General features: G+C 42.6%; 1 protein-coding gene across 6 annotated transcripts in view; it reads left to right on the top strand.

Annotated features, from left to right (window-relative positions):
- Npffr2 (neuropeptide FF receptor 2) overlaps positions 1 to 15,427 on the top strand; it is a 284,733-nt gene that overhangs the window by 225,457 nt on the left and 43,849 nt on the right. Inside the window, exon 1 of one of the 6 annotated variants that reach the window (NM_023980.2) lies at positions 11,333 to 11,579. The exons of 2 other annotated variants lie outside the window; for them this stretch is intronic. The gene's annotated coding sequence lies outside the window, so the exon portion shown is untranslated. Of the gene's footprint in view, positions 1 to 11,332; positions 11,932 to 15,427 lie in introns of those variants that run through there. 3 more of the 6 variants (XM_087584389.1, XM_087584390.1, NM_001412396.1) reach the window with 3 other exon arrangements.

Genomic DNA, 15,427 nt, shown 5'->3' with positions numbered 1-15,427 from the left:
AGTTTTATTTTTAAAGGTATAATGCTATTTTCCTTACCAACTGAAAAAAGGATATTATTGGTAATATAAATAGGAAAATGATACTTAGATCACATATTAATCTGTATTTTACTGGTTTGGCAATACATGTTTTTCTTAACATATTCATTATTTGACTTCTCTAACATCGTTTAAAAATTAATTTTATTTTCCCTTTAAAACAGCCATCAAACTGAGTTACAAACAGTGGCACTGGATGAGAAATGACCACAACTAGAGTTGTGGTTCTGTCTACTCTTCCCTTCCATTTCTCTTCCCTCCATCTGTCAAAGTGTCCCTGTGTGGTTTACAATCTTCTGTTTTCTTCTGGGCCTCATTACGTAAGGTTGTCTTCATGTGACTCAGGCAATATTCCCCAAATTAAAGTACTATTGCAGTAATATAATGAACCTTTAAATGTAATAAGGACAAATGCTTCAGGAAATTTATAACATTGCTATATTAATATCTATATTAATAATCCATTTTTTATTTGTACCAAACACCATTGATTTTTCCACTTATCAGAAGAATATAGATAGATGTGAGTTGTTTACACAGATTTAGAAAACAGCATTGCTAGGTAATTTCAACATGGAGGGAATACTTTAGAGTACACTAAAATAAATTTAAACAGTGTAGGTCAGTCTGTGACATGTCCCTTGACCCCATCAAGAGAGTTCATAAGCCTGAGATAAATGAGGCTACTGTCAGTATAGCATTGCAGAGTTTTACACTAAGACTTTTTAATAGATAGAAGGAATAAATTTTAATAACAAGCAATGTAAGAGAGTTAATGGATAAACCAGGAACATAGCTGTCCATATTGTCAGTATCCCGTGCTATATGTAATTGTGTGCACTATTTAAGCACAGTGGATTTACTCATACCATCTGTACCACAGGCACATGAGTAATATACTCGGGTATCACAGTGGAAGAGAAATTAAGAAATTAATGTTGCCCAAACCCTCGGATCCTGGCCCGCAGCAGCTCTCTGCTCCCAGACACCGTGGGAGAGAGACCTCACCGCCACATCAGGTGGGCACTCCTGAGGCTGCAGAGCGGAAGAGACCACCAACACTGCCCACCCCTGCCCACATCCCTGGCCCAAGAGGAAACTGTATACGGCCTCTGGTTTCCCGCAGAGGAGGGCCCAGGAGCAGGAGGACCGCTGCGCCTGAGACACCGCCATAATCTGAAGGAACAGACGGGATAAACAGTTCTCTGCACCCAAATCCCATGGGAGGGAGAGCTAAACCTTCAGAGAGGCAGACACGCCTGGGAAACCAGAAGAGACTGCACCCTGCACACATCTTGGACACCAGAGGAAAACACCAAATGCCATCTGGAACCCTGGTGCACGGAAGCTCCCGGAAAGGGCGGCACAGATCTTCCTGGTTGCTGCCGCTCCGGAGAGCTCATAAGCAACACCCCACAAGCAAACTTGAGCCTCGGGACCACAAGTAAGACCAACTTTCCTGCTGCAAGTGACCTGTCTGGTGAACTTAAGACACAGGCCCACAGGAACAGCTGAAGACCTGTAGAGAGGAAAAACTACACGCCCGAAAGCAGAACACTTTGTCCCCATAACTGGCTGAAAGAAAACAGGAAAACAGGTCTACAGCACTCCTGACACACAGGCTTATAGGACAGTCTAGCCACTGTCAAAATAACAGAACAAAGTAACACTAGAGATAATCTGATGGCGAGAGGCAAGCCATTTCTTGCCCAAGGAACGCAAGCAACGGAAACCAAGACTACATGGCATCATCAGAGCCCAATTCTCCCACCAAAGCAAACACGGAATATCCAAACACACCAGAAAAACAAGATTTAGTTTCAAAATCATATTTGATCATGATGCTGGAGGACTTCAAGAAAGACGTGAAGAACTCCCTTAGAGAACAAGTAGAAGCCTACAGAGAGGAATCACAAAAATCCCTGAAAGAATTCCAGGAAAACACAAACAAACAGTTGAAGGAATTAAAAATGGAAATAGAAGCAATCAAGAAAGAACACATGGAAACAACCCTGGATATAGAAAACCAAAGGAAAAGACAAGGAGCTGTAGATACAAGCTTCACCAACAGAATACAAGAGATGGAAGAGAGAATCTCAGGAGCAGAAGATTCCATAGAAATCATTGACTCAACTGTCAAAGATAATGTAAAGTGGAAAAAGCTACTGGTCCAAAACATACAGGAAATCCAGGACTCAATGAGAAGATCAAACCTAAGGACAATAGGTATAGAAGAGAGTGAAGACTCCCAGCTCAAAGGACCAGTAAATATCTTCAACAAAATCATAGAAGAAAACTTCCCTAACCTAAAAAAAGAGATACCCATAGGCATACAAGAAGCCTACAGAACTCCAAATAGATTGGACCAGAAAAGAAACACCTCCCGTCACATAATAGTCAAAACACCAAACGCACAAAATAAAGAAAGAATATTAAAAGCAGTAAGGGAAAAACGTCAAGTAACATATAAAGGCAGGCCTATCAGAATCACACCAGACTTTTGGCCAGAAACTATGAAGGCCAGAAGATCCTGGACAGATGTCATACAGACCCTAGGAGAACACAAATGCCAGCCCAGGTTACTGTATCCTGCAAAACTCTCAATTAACATAGATGGAGAAACCGAGATATTCCATGACAAAACCAAATTTACACAATATCTTTCTACAAATCCAGCACTACAAATGATAATAAATGGTAAAGCCCAACATAAGGAGGCAAGCTATACCCTAGAAGAAGCAAGAAACTAATCGTCTTGGCAACAAAACAAAGAAAAGAAAACCACACAAACATAACCTCACATCCAAATATGAATAAAACAGGAAGCAATAATCACTATTCCTTAATATCTCTCAACATCAATGGCCTCAACTCCCCAATAAAAAGAAATAGATTAACAAACTGGATATGCAACAAGGACCCTACATTCTGCTGCCTACAGGAAACACACCTCAGAGACAAAGACAGACACTACCTCAGAGTGAAAGGCTGGAAGACAACTTTCCAAGCAAATGGTTGGAAAAAGCAAGCTGGAGTAGCCATTCTAATATCAAATAAAATCAATTTCCAACTAAAAGTCATCAAAAAAGATAAGGAAGGACACTTCATATTCATCAAAGGAAAAATCCACCAAGATGAACTCTCAATCCTAAATATCTATGCCCCAAATACAAGGGCACCTACATACGTAAAAGAAACCTTACTAAAGCTCAAAACACACATTGCACCTCACACAATAATAGTAGGAGATTTCAACACCCCACTCTCATCAATGGACAGATCATGGAAACAGAAATTAAACAGAGACGTAGACAGACTAAGAGAAGTCATGAGCCAAATGGACTTAACAGATATTTATAGAACATTCTATCCTAAAGCAAAAGGATATACCTTCTTCTCAGCTCCTCATGGTACTTTCTCCAAAATTGACCATATAATTGATCAAAAAACGGGCCTCAACAGGTACAGAAAGATAGAAATAATCCCATGCGTGCTATCAGACCACCACGGCCTAAAACTGGTCTTCAATAACAATAAGGGAAGAATGCCCACATATACGTGGAAATTGAACAATGCTCTACTCAATGATAACCTCGTCAAGGAAGAAATAAAGAAAGAAATTAAAGACTTTTTAGAATTTAATGAAAATGAAGGTACAACATACCCAAACTTAGGGGACATAATGAAAGCTGTGCTAAGAGGAAAACTCATAGCGCTGAGTGCCTGCAGAAAGAAACAGGAAAGAGCATATGTCAGCAGCTTGACAGCACACCTAAAAGCTCTAGGACAAAAAGAAGCAAATACACCCAGGAGGAGTAGAAGGCAGGAAATAATCAAACTCAGAGCTGAAATCAAAAAAGTAGAAACAAAAAGGACCATAGAAAGAATCAACAGAACCAAAAGTTGGTTCTTTGAGAAAATCAACAAGATAGATAAACCCTTAGCCAGACTAACGAGAGGACACAGAGAGTATGTCCAAATTAACAAAATCAGAAATTAAAAGGGAGACATAACTACAGATTCAGAGGAAATTCAAAAAATCATCACATCTTACTATAAAAGCCTATATTCAACAAAACTTGAAAATCTGCAGGAAATGGACAATTTCGTAGACAGATACCAGGTACCGAAGTTAAATCAGGAACAGATAAACCAGTTAAACAACCCCATAACTCCTAAGGAAATAGAAGCAGTCATTAAAGGTCTCCCAACCAAAAAGAGCCCAGGTCAAGACGGGTTTAGTGCAGAATTCTATCAGACCTTCATAGAAGACCTCATACCAATATTATCCAAACTATTCCACAAAATTGAAACAGATGGATCACTCCCGAATTCCTTCTATGAAGTCACAATTACTCTTATACCTAAACCACACAAAGACCCAACAAAGAAAGAGAACTTCAGACCAATTTCCCTTATGAATATTGACGCAAAAATACTCAATAAAATTCTGGCAAACCGAATCCAAGAGCACATCAAAACAATCATCCACCATGATCAAGTAGGCTTCATCCCAGGCATGCAGGGATGGTTTAATATACGGAAAACCATCAACGTGATCCATTATATAAACAAACTGAAAGAACAAAACCACATGATCATTTCATTAGATGCTGAGAAAGCATTTGACAAAATTCAAAACCCCTTCATGATAAAAGTCCTGGAAAGAATAGGAATTCAAGGCCCATACCTAAACATAGTAAAAGCCATATACAGCAAACCAGTTGCTAAGATTAAACTAAATGGAGAGAAACTTGAAGCAATCCCACTAAAATCAGGGACTAGACAAGGCTGCCCACTCTCTCCCTACTTATTCAATATAGTTCCTGAATTTCTAGCCAGAGCAATCAGACAACAAAAGGAGGTCAAGGGGATACAGATCGGAAAAGAAGAAGTCAAAATATGACTATTTGCAGATGATATGATAGTATATTTAAGTGATCCCAAAAGTTCCACCAGAGAACTACTAAAGCTGATAAACAACATCAGCAAAGTGGCTGGGTATAAAATTAACTCAAATAAATCAGTAGCCTTCCTCTACACAAAAGAGAAACAAGCCGAGAAAGAAATTAGGGAAACGACACCCTTCATAATAGACCCAAATAATATAAAGTACCTCGGTGTGACTTTAACCAAGCAAGTAAAAGATCTGTACAATAAGAACTTCAAGCCTCTGAAGAAAGAAATTGAAGAAGACCTCAGAAGATGGAAAGATCTCCCATGCTCATGGATTGGCAGGATTAATATAGTAAAAATGACCATTTTACCAAAAGCAATCTACAGATTCAATGCAATCCCCATCAAAATACCAATCCAATTCCTCAAAGAGTTAGACAGAACAATTTGCAAATTCATCTGGAATAACAAAAAACCCAGGATAGCTAAAACTATCCTCAACAATAAAAGGACTTCAGGGGGAATCACTATCCCTGAACTCAAGCAGTATTACAGAGCAATAGTGATAAAAACTGCATGGTATTGGTACAGAGACAGACAGATAGACCATTGGAATAGAATTGAAGACCCAGAAATGAACCCACACACCTATGGTCACTTGATTTTTGACAAAGGAACCAAAAGCATCCAATGGAAAAAAGATAGCATTTTCAGCAAATGGTGCTGGTTCAGCTGGAGGTCAACATGTAGAAGAATGCAGATCGATCCAGGCTTATCACCCTGTACAAAGCTTAAGTCCAAGTGGATCAAGGACCTCCACATCAAACCAGACACACTCAAACTAATAGAAGAAAAACTAGGGAAGCATCTGGAACACTTAGGCACTGGAAAAAATTTCCTGAACAAAACACCAATGGCTTATGCTCTAAGATCAAGAATCGACAAATGGGATCTCATAAAACTGCAAAGCTTCTGTAAGGCAAAGGACACTGTGGTTAGGACAAAACGGCAACCAACAGATTGGGAAAAGTTCTTTACCAATCCTACAACAGATAGAGGCCTTATATCCAAAATATACAAAGAACTCAAGAAGTTAGACGGCAGGGAGACAAATAACCCTATTAAAAAATGGGGTTCAGAGCTAAACAAAGAATTCACAGCTGAGGAATGCCGAATGGCAGAGAAACACCTAAAGAAATGTTCAACATCTTTAGTCATAAGGGAAATGCAAATCAAAACAACCCTATGATTTCACCTCACACCAGTGAGAATGGCTAAGATCAAAAACTCAGGTGACAGCAGATGCTGGAGAGGATGTGGAGAAAGAGGAACACTCCTCTATTGTTGGTGGGGTTGCAGACTGATACAACCATTCTGGAAATCAGTTTGGAGGTTCCTCAGAAAATTGGTCATTGAACTGCCTGAGGATCCAGCTATACCTCTCTTGGGCATATACCCAAAAGATGCCCCAACATATAAAAAAGACACGTACTCCACTATGTTCATCGAAGCCTTATTTATAATAGCCAGAAGCTGGAAAAAACCCAGATGCCCTTCAACAGAGGAATGGATACAGAAAATGTGGTACATCTACACAATGGAATATTACTCAGCTATCAAAAACAATGACTTTGTGAAATTCGTAGGCAAATGGTTGGAACTGGAAAATATCATGCTGAGTGAGCTAACCCAATCACAGAAAGACACACATGGTATGCACTCATTGATAAGTGGCTATTAGCCCAAATGCTTGAATTACCCTAGATGCCTAGAACAAATGAAACTCAAGACGGATGATCAAAATGTGAATGCTTCACTCCTTCTTTAAAAGAGGAACAAGACTACACTTGACAGGGAATAGAGAGGCAAAGATTAAAACAGAGACTGAAGGAACACCTTCAGAGCCTGCCCCACATGTGGCCCATACATATACAGCCACCCAATTAGACAAGATGGATGAAGCAAAGAAGTGCAGACCGACAGGAGCCGGATGTAGATCGCTCCTAAGAGACACAGCCAGAATACAGCACACACAGAGGCATATGCCAGCAGCAAACCACTGAACTGAGAATAGGACCCCCGTTGAAGGAATCAGAGAAAGAACCCGAAGAGCTTGAAGGGGCTCGAGACCCCATATGTACAACAATGCCAAGCAACCAGAGCTTCCAGGGACTAAGCCACTACCTAAAGACTATACATGGACTGACCCTGGACTCTGACCCCATAGGTAGCAATGAATATCCTAGTAAGAGCACCAGTGGAAGGGGAAGCCCTGGGTCCTGCTAAGACTGAACCCCCAGTGAACTAGACTGTTGGGGGGAGGGCGGCAATGGGGGGAGGGTGGGGAGGGGAACACCCATAAGGAAGGGGAGGGGGGAGGGGAATGTTTGCCCGGAAACCGGGAAAGGGAATAACACTCGAAATGTATATAAGATATACTCAAGTTAATTAAAAAAAAAAAAAGAAATTAATGTTAACCGAAATTAACATTTTTGGTTCCATTATACTCTGATGGCTTATAGTCAGTCCCTTATTGATCAATATGTCTTTATTAAATAGACATGGGCACCACTTTTAAACACTGGGCTCCTCCCCACCCCCAAAGTGAAAGGTCTAGGCAGACCCAGAGAAGCTGTCAATGGCTGAGTCTCTCATCTTCTTTCTTTACTATTGTTAGTGCCCAGTTTCTGCACTTTGCTCTCACTTGGTGACTTAGGTCTCATCATATTTTTTCATTGTTTTATTGATCGCTTTATTTATTTACATTTCAAATGCTATCCCCCTTTCCAGTTTCCCCTTCACAAACCCCTATCCCCTACTCCCTCCCCTCTGCCTCTATGATGGTGCTCCCCCACCAGCCTACCCACTCCTGCCTCAGTGCTCTAGCATTCCCCTATCCTGGGTCATCAAGCCTACATAGGACCAAGGGGCTCCCCTCCCAGTGATGCCAGATAAGGCAGTCCTCTGCTACATACCCATCTAGAGCCATGGGTATCCCCTGCGTACTTTTTGGTTGGTGGTTTTGTCCCTGGGAGTTTGTGGGGTCTGGTTGGTGGATATTGTTGTTCTTCCTATGAGGTTGCAAACTCCTTCAGCTCCTACAGTCCTTGCCCTAACTTCTTCATTGGGGTCACTGCACTCAGTCCAATGTTTGGCTGTGTACATCGGCATCTGTATTGGTCTGGCTCTTGCAGAGTCTCTCCAGGAACAGCTATATTTGGGCTCCTGTCAGTAAGCACTTCTTGGCATCAGCAATAGTGTCTGAGTTTGGTATAGCAGATGGGATGGATTCCTAGGTGGGGCAGTCTCTAAATGGCCTTTCTTTCCGTCTCTGCTCCACTTCTTGACCCTGCATTTCCTTTTGACAGGGGGAATTCTAGATTAATATTTTGAGGTGGGTGAGTGGCTCCATCTCTCTACCGGGAGCTGTACCTATCCACTGGATATGGTCTCTCCAAGTTCTATCTCTCTCTATCTCTCCTTTGTTGGGTATTTTTGCTAATGTCCTCCCCATTGGTTCCTTAGAACCTCTTGGATCCCTGATATCTAGAGGCTACCCCTAGTTTCTTGTCCCCCACTGCTACACACCTACTTTCAAATTCTTGACCCTCTGTACTTCCCCCACATCTCCTCCCATATCTGAACTGCTCCCCCCTTTCCCTCCCCCTCCTCTCTCCTTCACAGATTCTTCTTTCCCTCTACTTCCAGAGATTAATTTCTACTACCTTGCAATCCCACCAACAATGCAGGAGTGTTCAGGTTTCTCCACATCCATGCCAGCATCTGCTGTCACCTGAGTTTTTGATCTTAGCCATTCTGACTGGTGTGAGGTGGGATCTCAGGGTTGTTTTGATTTGCATTTCCATGATGACTAAGAATGTTAAACATTTCTTAGGTGCTTCTCAGCCATTCAGCATTCCTCAGCTGAGAATTCTTTGTTTAGCTCTGCCCCCCATTTTCTAATAGGGTTATTTGGTTCTCTGGAGTCTACCTTCTTGAGTTCTTTGTGTAGTTTGGATATTAGCCCTCTATCGGATGTGGGGTTGGTAAAGATCTTTTCCCAATCTGTTGGCTGCCATTTGGTCCTATTGACAGTGTCCTTTGCTTTACAGGAGTGGTTCATATTTAACCCAGCACTAAGAAGGGCAGATTGTAATGTCATGAAAGAGCTGACAGATGAACTTTGTGAAGCCTGCAATCTGCCATTCACATGTACTGAGTTTTCGTGATGTTGAGTTAGACATTGTCCATGTGAAGAGTCTCTTATGCAGAATAGACTTCCTTTACCAAGAGTTACGATGGTGAGAGCCGCATGCACTTCCAAATGTTACCGGAGGCCACTGACCTAGGTAAGAATGCTCAGTCACATATTTGAGAGGTGGAGGCAGGAGGATTAGGAGTTCAAGGTCATCCTCAGCTATATAGTGAAAGTGAAGCCAGCCTGGGCTACAGGAGACCATATATCTAAAAATAAAATAAAATAAAATAAAAATAATGCTCAGAAAGTTAATACAGAATTAGGAGAGAGAGAGAAGCAAGCCTGACACTGGGCCTTAAAGGAGCTTCTGTATTACATGGTTGTGAAGGAACCAACGAAAACTCCAAAGGATAGAAACGGAGTCGCCAGAGATTCAGAGTAAATAGTCAAGCAAAACTAGTCAGTATTGTCAAAGCCAGGCCAAGAGTAAAAACTCTTATGAAAATCTAGCTGACTAAGGCCAAGAAAGCCTGGAGTGAAAAAAGCCCGTTGCATTTATCAACAGTTAGCTAAGTGATCATCCCCACAGGATCATTCCTTACAGGTTCAAGAGCTTGGCCAGAGCTGGTCGATGAGGGAGTGAGAGGTAAGGAAACAAACGGGAACCACAGAATAGTCTGTGGTGGTATCACATTTAAGGCCTTCAGGGAATTGGTTTGGATTTTTATTTAAGTGGGAGAGAATGAGCCCATCTGAAAGCTAGGGTGAATAATTCATTCCACCGCAGTAAGAACAGAGGGGAAAGGGGAGAGCCTAGAGCAAAGTGGAAGCCCTGGGGATGGGCTTCAGGCTTCCAACACACCGTGAGGCAAAGTAGTTGAATTGGCCAGTGGGGTGCGTGAGAAGGGCACAGCCAGAGACGGTTCCATCACAGGCCTGTTTGCTTCATGGAGATGCTCTATGGTTTCCTGTGGGGGCTTCAGGGGTGTGGCTTATGCTGCATTGCTGTATAAGATACACGAGCCTGGCTGGTGGTGTCTATTACTTTGGGGAGCTTTAGTTTTCTGTGGTAGAGGGATTCGTGTGGAACGGACCTTTTCCTCCAGCTCATCACCTTTTGCGTCTCAACATTCTCAGACTGACAGACAGGTCATCTCTCCCAGTTTCATTCCTCTTCGATGTTAGCTCTCCAAAGACCCGCCTCCTCTTAGCTATCTGCTGATCTGCCTTTTAGTATGGCTGCCAGTTCCTCAGATGGCTTTTAAACTCTCTCAGACCCTGATCTTGAACTTGTAAAGTCTTAAAAGACTTATTCCTACCTGGATCCTCGATTTGCTCACAATTGAGATATAAACACACACACACACACACACACACACACACACACACACACACACACACACGGAGGGAAGGATGGAGGGAGGGAGGGAGGGAGGGAGGGGGAGGTTGTTACTACCCCACCAAGAATTCCTTTACAGTCAGACTCTAGAATTCCTTTACAGACAATCTCTGGAGGTATGATTTAAATGTCACCCCATGATCTTGCACAAAAGCCTTGGTATCATGTGGTTGGAGAATTCCCTATGGCTTCTCACCGCTGTTAGTGTCCTACCCTGAAGCTCAGAGTCGCACCCTTGACCCTGTCCTTGTTATTCCTTTAAAGAGTCTAACTTATTCACTGACCCTGTGAATCTCTGAATTAATATATCCTATTTTGCATCCTAATGACTCCTCTTAGCCATTTCTGACTTCACAGAAATCGCATTAGAGTCACCGCAGAACTCTCCTCTCTCACTGACAGCTATGAGAATTCAAACATCCATAACCTCAGAGAGGTCTTTCAAACTAAGAGGCCATTGCAAGGACCAACAGAGCAGTGGGGATGAGGGAATGGATTAATTTGAATCTAAAATGAATTCTCACTGTTATGAGTACTTACAAAAATTAATGAATGCTTAATATATACCACGACCATTTTGGCATACTTAACTGTAGCTACCCATTTAGTTCTTAAAGAACCTACTAAGATTATCATCATTTCTCTTTTGCAGCAGAAGGAAACAAACAGACTCTAAGAGCTTTAAAAGATTGCCCAGGATTTTAAGCCAAGCCATCCCAGGAGTCGGTAATCAGAGCAGCTTCCCTTCCTTTGCAGTGCAGGGATTCTGAATTCACTAGCTACCCAGTTGCCCCTTAGCCAGCAGCTGCTCTGTGACTAACCAGCAGCTGGCCCCCTTGCGATCCTGAGAGTGAAGCCCGGGAGCAAGAGCGGAGGAGAGTGCAGAGCCGCCGCGCCAGCCTCGCTGCCAGGGGAGATGGCTAGCCAGTCTCACCTAGGTCACCTGGTAGAGCAGAGGTGCCGGTGACCCAGACAGAACCAGTTGCTCAGGCTCCGCTCGGCTCCTGTTTTCAACACTACTGGGACTCTGCCCTTCCTCAGGAGCGGGTGAGAACACGGGAGAGACTGATTGGACTCTCAGTGTGGGTGGGATACCCCCTTCCCAGGGTCACCGCAAGCCTGGGTGACACAAGTTAGCTTGGATTTTCCTTTTACTCTTGGCCTTTCCCTAGAGCCTTTAGGCTCCCTGAGCTCTCTGGATACTGTCCCAGGAGCTTCGGTTTGTCCCAAGCCCAAGTTTACCCTGGGGGTTTCCCTGCGCTGCTCGGCCCCGCCCCCTGAGCGTCTGCGTTCTTCAGAGAGAAGGCACCTGGCTGGGATGGCTTGCTTTCTCACCCTCTGAAGTCCCCCAACCCCTCTCCAGGTGAACATTGGTAACTTGTTGAATCTCCTAAGGAAGGTAAGTGGATCTCCTTGGAGATGTAAGAAAAATGTTCTAAACGATTCATTTGCTTCACCAGGATGATGCTTACCAATGTCCTTTGTGGACCAGGCTTGGTCTTGTGTGGTTAGGTTCGCCAGGAAAACTACAGTGGGCTCAGGACAACACCCAGGGCTAAGTGAAGACATTGAAAGATGGAATTTCTTTTGTGTCAGAACAACAAGCAGTGCCAGTGTTGTCCTGGGACACTGAGATAGTGACGCAAAGGAAAATTAGAACCGAGGTACAAAAATATATTTACTTCCCGCTTCTCTCAAGTCAGGATGGTGATTTTTCGAACAATCATTTTAAACAATATTAAATATAACATGAACAATGAAAGGATTTATTTTAAATCGAGCTAATCAAATTTCTGTGAGCCAAGTATCTAACATCTCTTTCCAGCACATGTCCAAGTCATTTCCAACTGATAACCGGAGAAAGGATGAACACATCAATGTGTGATAAGCTGTGAAGGATATATTTTTGTTTCTTGCTGGAATCGCAGTTGGAAACAAGTTGGGTAAAACTAATAGCATCACAGGGTTAACGGCTGAACTGCAACATTTCCTTAGAATGCTCAAAGAAAAGATTTATTGAAAGCACAATTGAGAGGCCACGGCTCGCAAACTTCAGGTTTTCCTTCTAAGAACGGTTGCAGACGCTTGGCTTAATTAAATACCGACATCAGTGCTCTCCTCATTATCTTTAAAGGCACGTGTCAATATTAAAACGTAGATATTATTAGCCTGAAATGTGTCCTAGTTATTGCTTACCATTAACGTGGGAGTTCCCCTATTACCTGCTTCCTGTCATTTCCCTTCAAATACAGCTCTCTTAATCCCATGTTTCTACCACCCCCCCCCCTTTTATGTCAGTAGGCGAGGTCAGGAATATATATATATATATTTGAACATCCTATTACTTTTCCTTCATCTATAGCCCCTAGGACCTTTTTTTTTTTTTGCATTTTGTAAATGTACTGTGAAGAACCTACGAGTCTGTATAATGGGAATAATTGCTTTTTATGTCTCTTTCGGCTCACAGCTTCCTGTATTACCCTGTTCAGCGGTTCTAGCTTCCACACATGTCAAAACTGTAGCGTATACAGATATGAATTCACTCTGAGGCAGGAGTGGCTGTGCCTGGAAAACTTCTGACTTTTACTGCTGTTATTGAATTGGGATTCTGGGGTGGGGCTGGAGAGGCAAGCTTGCAAATGCCCCTGTATCGCATTAAGGGTTTTCAGCTGTATTTCAGACATGGACTAAGACCTCAGTGCCCAGAAGCCTCATAAGCCAGCAGTTATTTATTTTGTAGCATGCTCCCTTAATGAGAGGCGGAGTTGATTTTGGATGAGCACTGTCTTGCGTGTTTGAAAACATCAAATGGGATTTCACCGTCTTTACTCTTCTATAGAACGCTAGTAATCTTGACAAATTGTTCTCTGGACAGTTCCCTGCTTAATATTACTTTGATAATAGCTGATTTTCTTTTCTGTTTGCGTTTGCTTTTTAAATGCTAGCATTGTGGGATTAAAAAAAAAAATGACTCGTGAAAGAATTTTTTTCCAGCTGCCCTGAAACTGAATATTAAAGACCCAAGAAACCCCTCAACCCTTGGCAAGGGTGGCAGGGGTCACCAGAGCAGATAGATTTTCACATCCTTCAGGTGGCTTGTGCAGCCTGAAACACACACTTCCAAATGTAGAGACAAGCTCTCTCACTTCAGTCTCACACACTGCCCCTGCCACCCCCTCCATTAGCTTTCTGCCCCAAGCAAGTACCCTGGTGTCTCTAATGCTGTTTAAACACCCAAGGAGGTTAGAATCAGACCACTACAGCCCTTTTAGGCTTTAGAAATCCTTGGTTTTCCTTGGGAAAAAGGCAGAGAATACAGAATGAGAAGGCTCCCAACCTGGCCTCAATGCCCTTAGGTGAGGTCCTGAAATTCATTAGTTTCTTTGTAGAATGGTCTGTTGGGAAGAGCTAATGGGGTGATCTATCTGGCTACATTGATTGGATGCAGCCTCTGGTACAAGTCAGATGCACTGTGGTCTTCTCCTGAGAGCCAATCTCTGACAAAGTGGAGGAGATCTCAGCCTCAGGCAAAATGGAGAGGTGTTCCTGCAGGTACTGGGGGCTCATGACCAGGACACTCACTAGCTACGACAGTGTACATTGGGTCCCAGAAAGGAGCAGGCCAGAGCCTCATTGTGTTTTGAGTGTGTATTTATTGCCACCTCACCCAGGAGTTCCTCCCCTGCCTTCCACAAATAAAAGAAAGAAAGAAAGAGAGGAAGGAAGGAAGGAAGGAAGGAAGGAAGGAAGGAAGGAAGAGAGAGAGAGAGAGAAAGAAGCCACAGTGGGTCTGGAAAGCACAAATATTAAATCTGTTTCACTGATACACAGAACTGAGAAAATATGTCTGAAGTCAGCTTCTCAAATCAAGTTCAGCTTCTGTTCCCTCTAAGCAAGCCAGACAGGATTGGTAATAGCTGTCAGGAATGACAAGACAGTCCAAACCACATAAACCCACAACTGAAAAGAGGGTGTGCCAACAGGCTTAAAAATACAATACAAAACAAAAACAAAAACAAAACAAAACAACAACAACAACAACAACAAAAAAAAAACCCAACCCAAAAGGTTCCTTTAAGTAATTGTTGCCGTTTAAATTTTAATTTCTAAATATTATCAAGGCACTTTCTCATTTATTTTTCTCTGTGGCCTCGGAAGAGGCCTCCTGTGTGCAGCTGCTTTATGTCTGGGCCCCTCCCCAGCATCTCTGGCCTGAAGTACTTTCCATTTCTCTCATCTGTCCCCCAAATCTCTGTTTTCTTAGATCTCAAGAGGATTAACCAAACAGACCCATGTGTTTACAGCTGTTAGTAATCTCTCAAGAGTCAGAAAACACTAGCAATTGCCCAAACTCAAACGAAGTAGGTAATAGCCAGCTGTACGGAATGACTCCCTGTATATGATCTCATTTCAGCTCTGTGAGTTTAGAGACTGTGAACAAACACAAGTCTTCTTCATTTGTTGGACTAAGGTTTCAAAGATTGCCCAAAGCAAACATGTTTCCCAATATAGGGACCAGGATTAATGAAGTCATGGATTCTCCCAGCCACGTTTAAATTCTAAACTGTAGCGCTTACAGCAGCTTGGGGTTTATAATACAAGTACTGATATCTGTATGTGTCTGGCAGGCATTTCTAAGTGAAAACTGTATGGCTAAGAAACAATCATATTCTTGTTTTTAAAAAAAGATGCCCTTGGTGCAGCCTTTGCAAACACTCAGCTCACACTAGGATAGACTGGGCTGAAAGTTGGGACTGAGCATATGTATGTCCACGCTTTCCCAAAAGTTAAAAGTAACAGTTCCAGTTCACACTGATAATTTGTAGCCATCCACAGAAGACTCTTAGACAGTGTCTGGTAGTGAGATTTTTGTGGGAAGTCTTAAGTGGGCACAT

Source organism: Rattus norvegicus, chromosome 14, assembly GCF_021556685.1.
Source record: "Rattus norvegicus strain SHRSP/BbbUtx chromosome 14, alternate assembly SHRSP_T2T, whole genome shotgun sequence".
In the NCBI taxonomy this organism is placed as follows: Eukaryota; Metazoa; Chordata; class Mammalia; order Rodentia; family Muridae; genus Rattus; species Rattus norvegicus.
The sequence above is the reverse complement of the archived record's forward strand: the minus strand, read 5'-3'. Positions and strand labels throughout refer to the sequence as shown.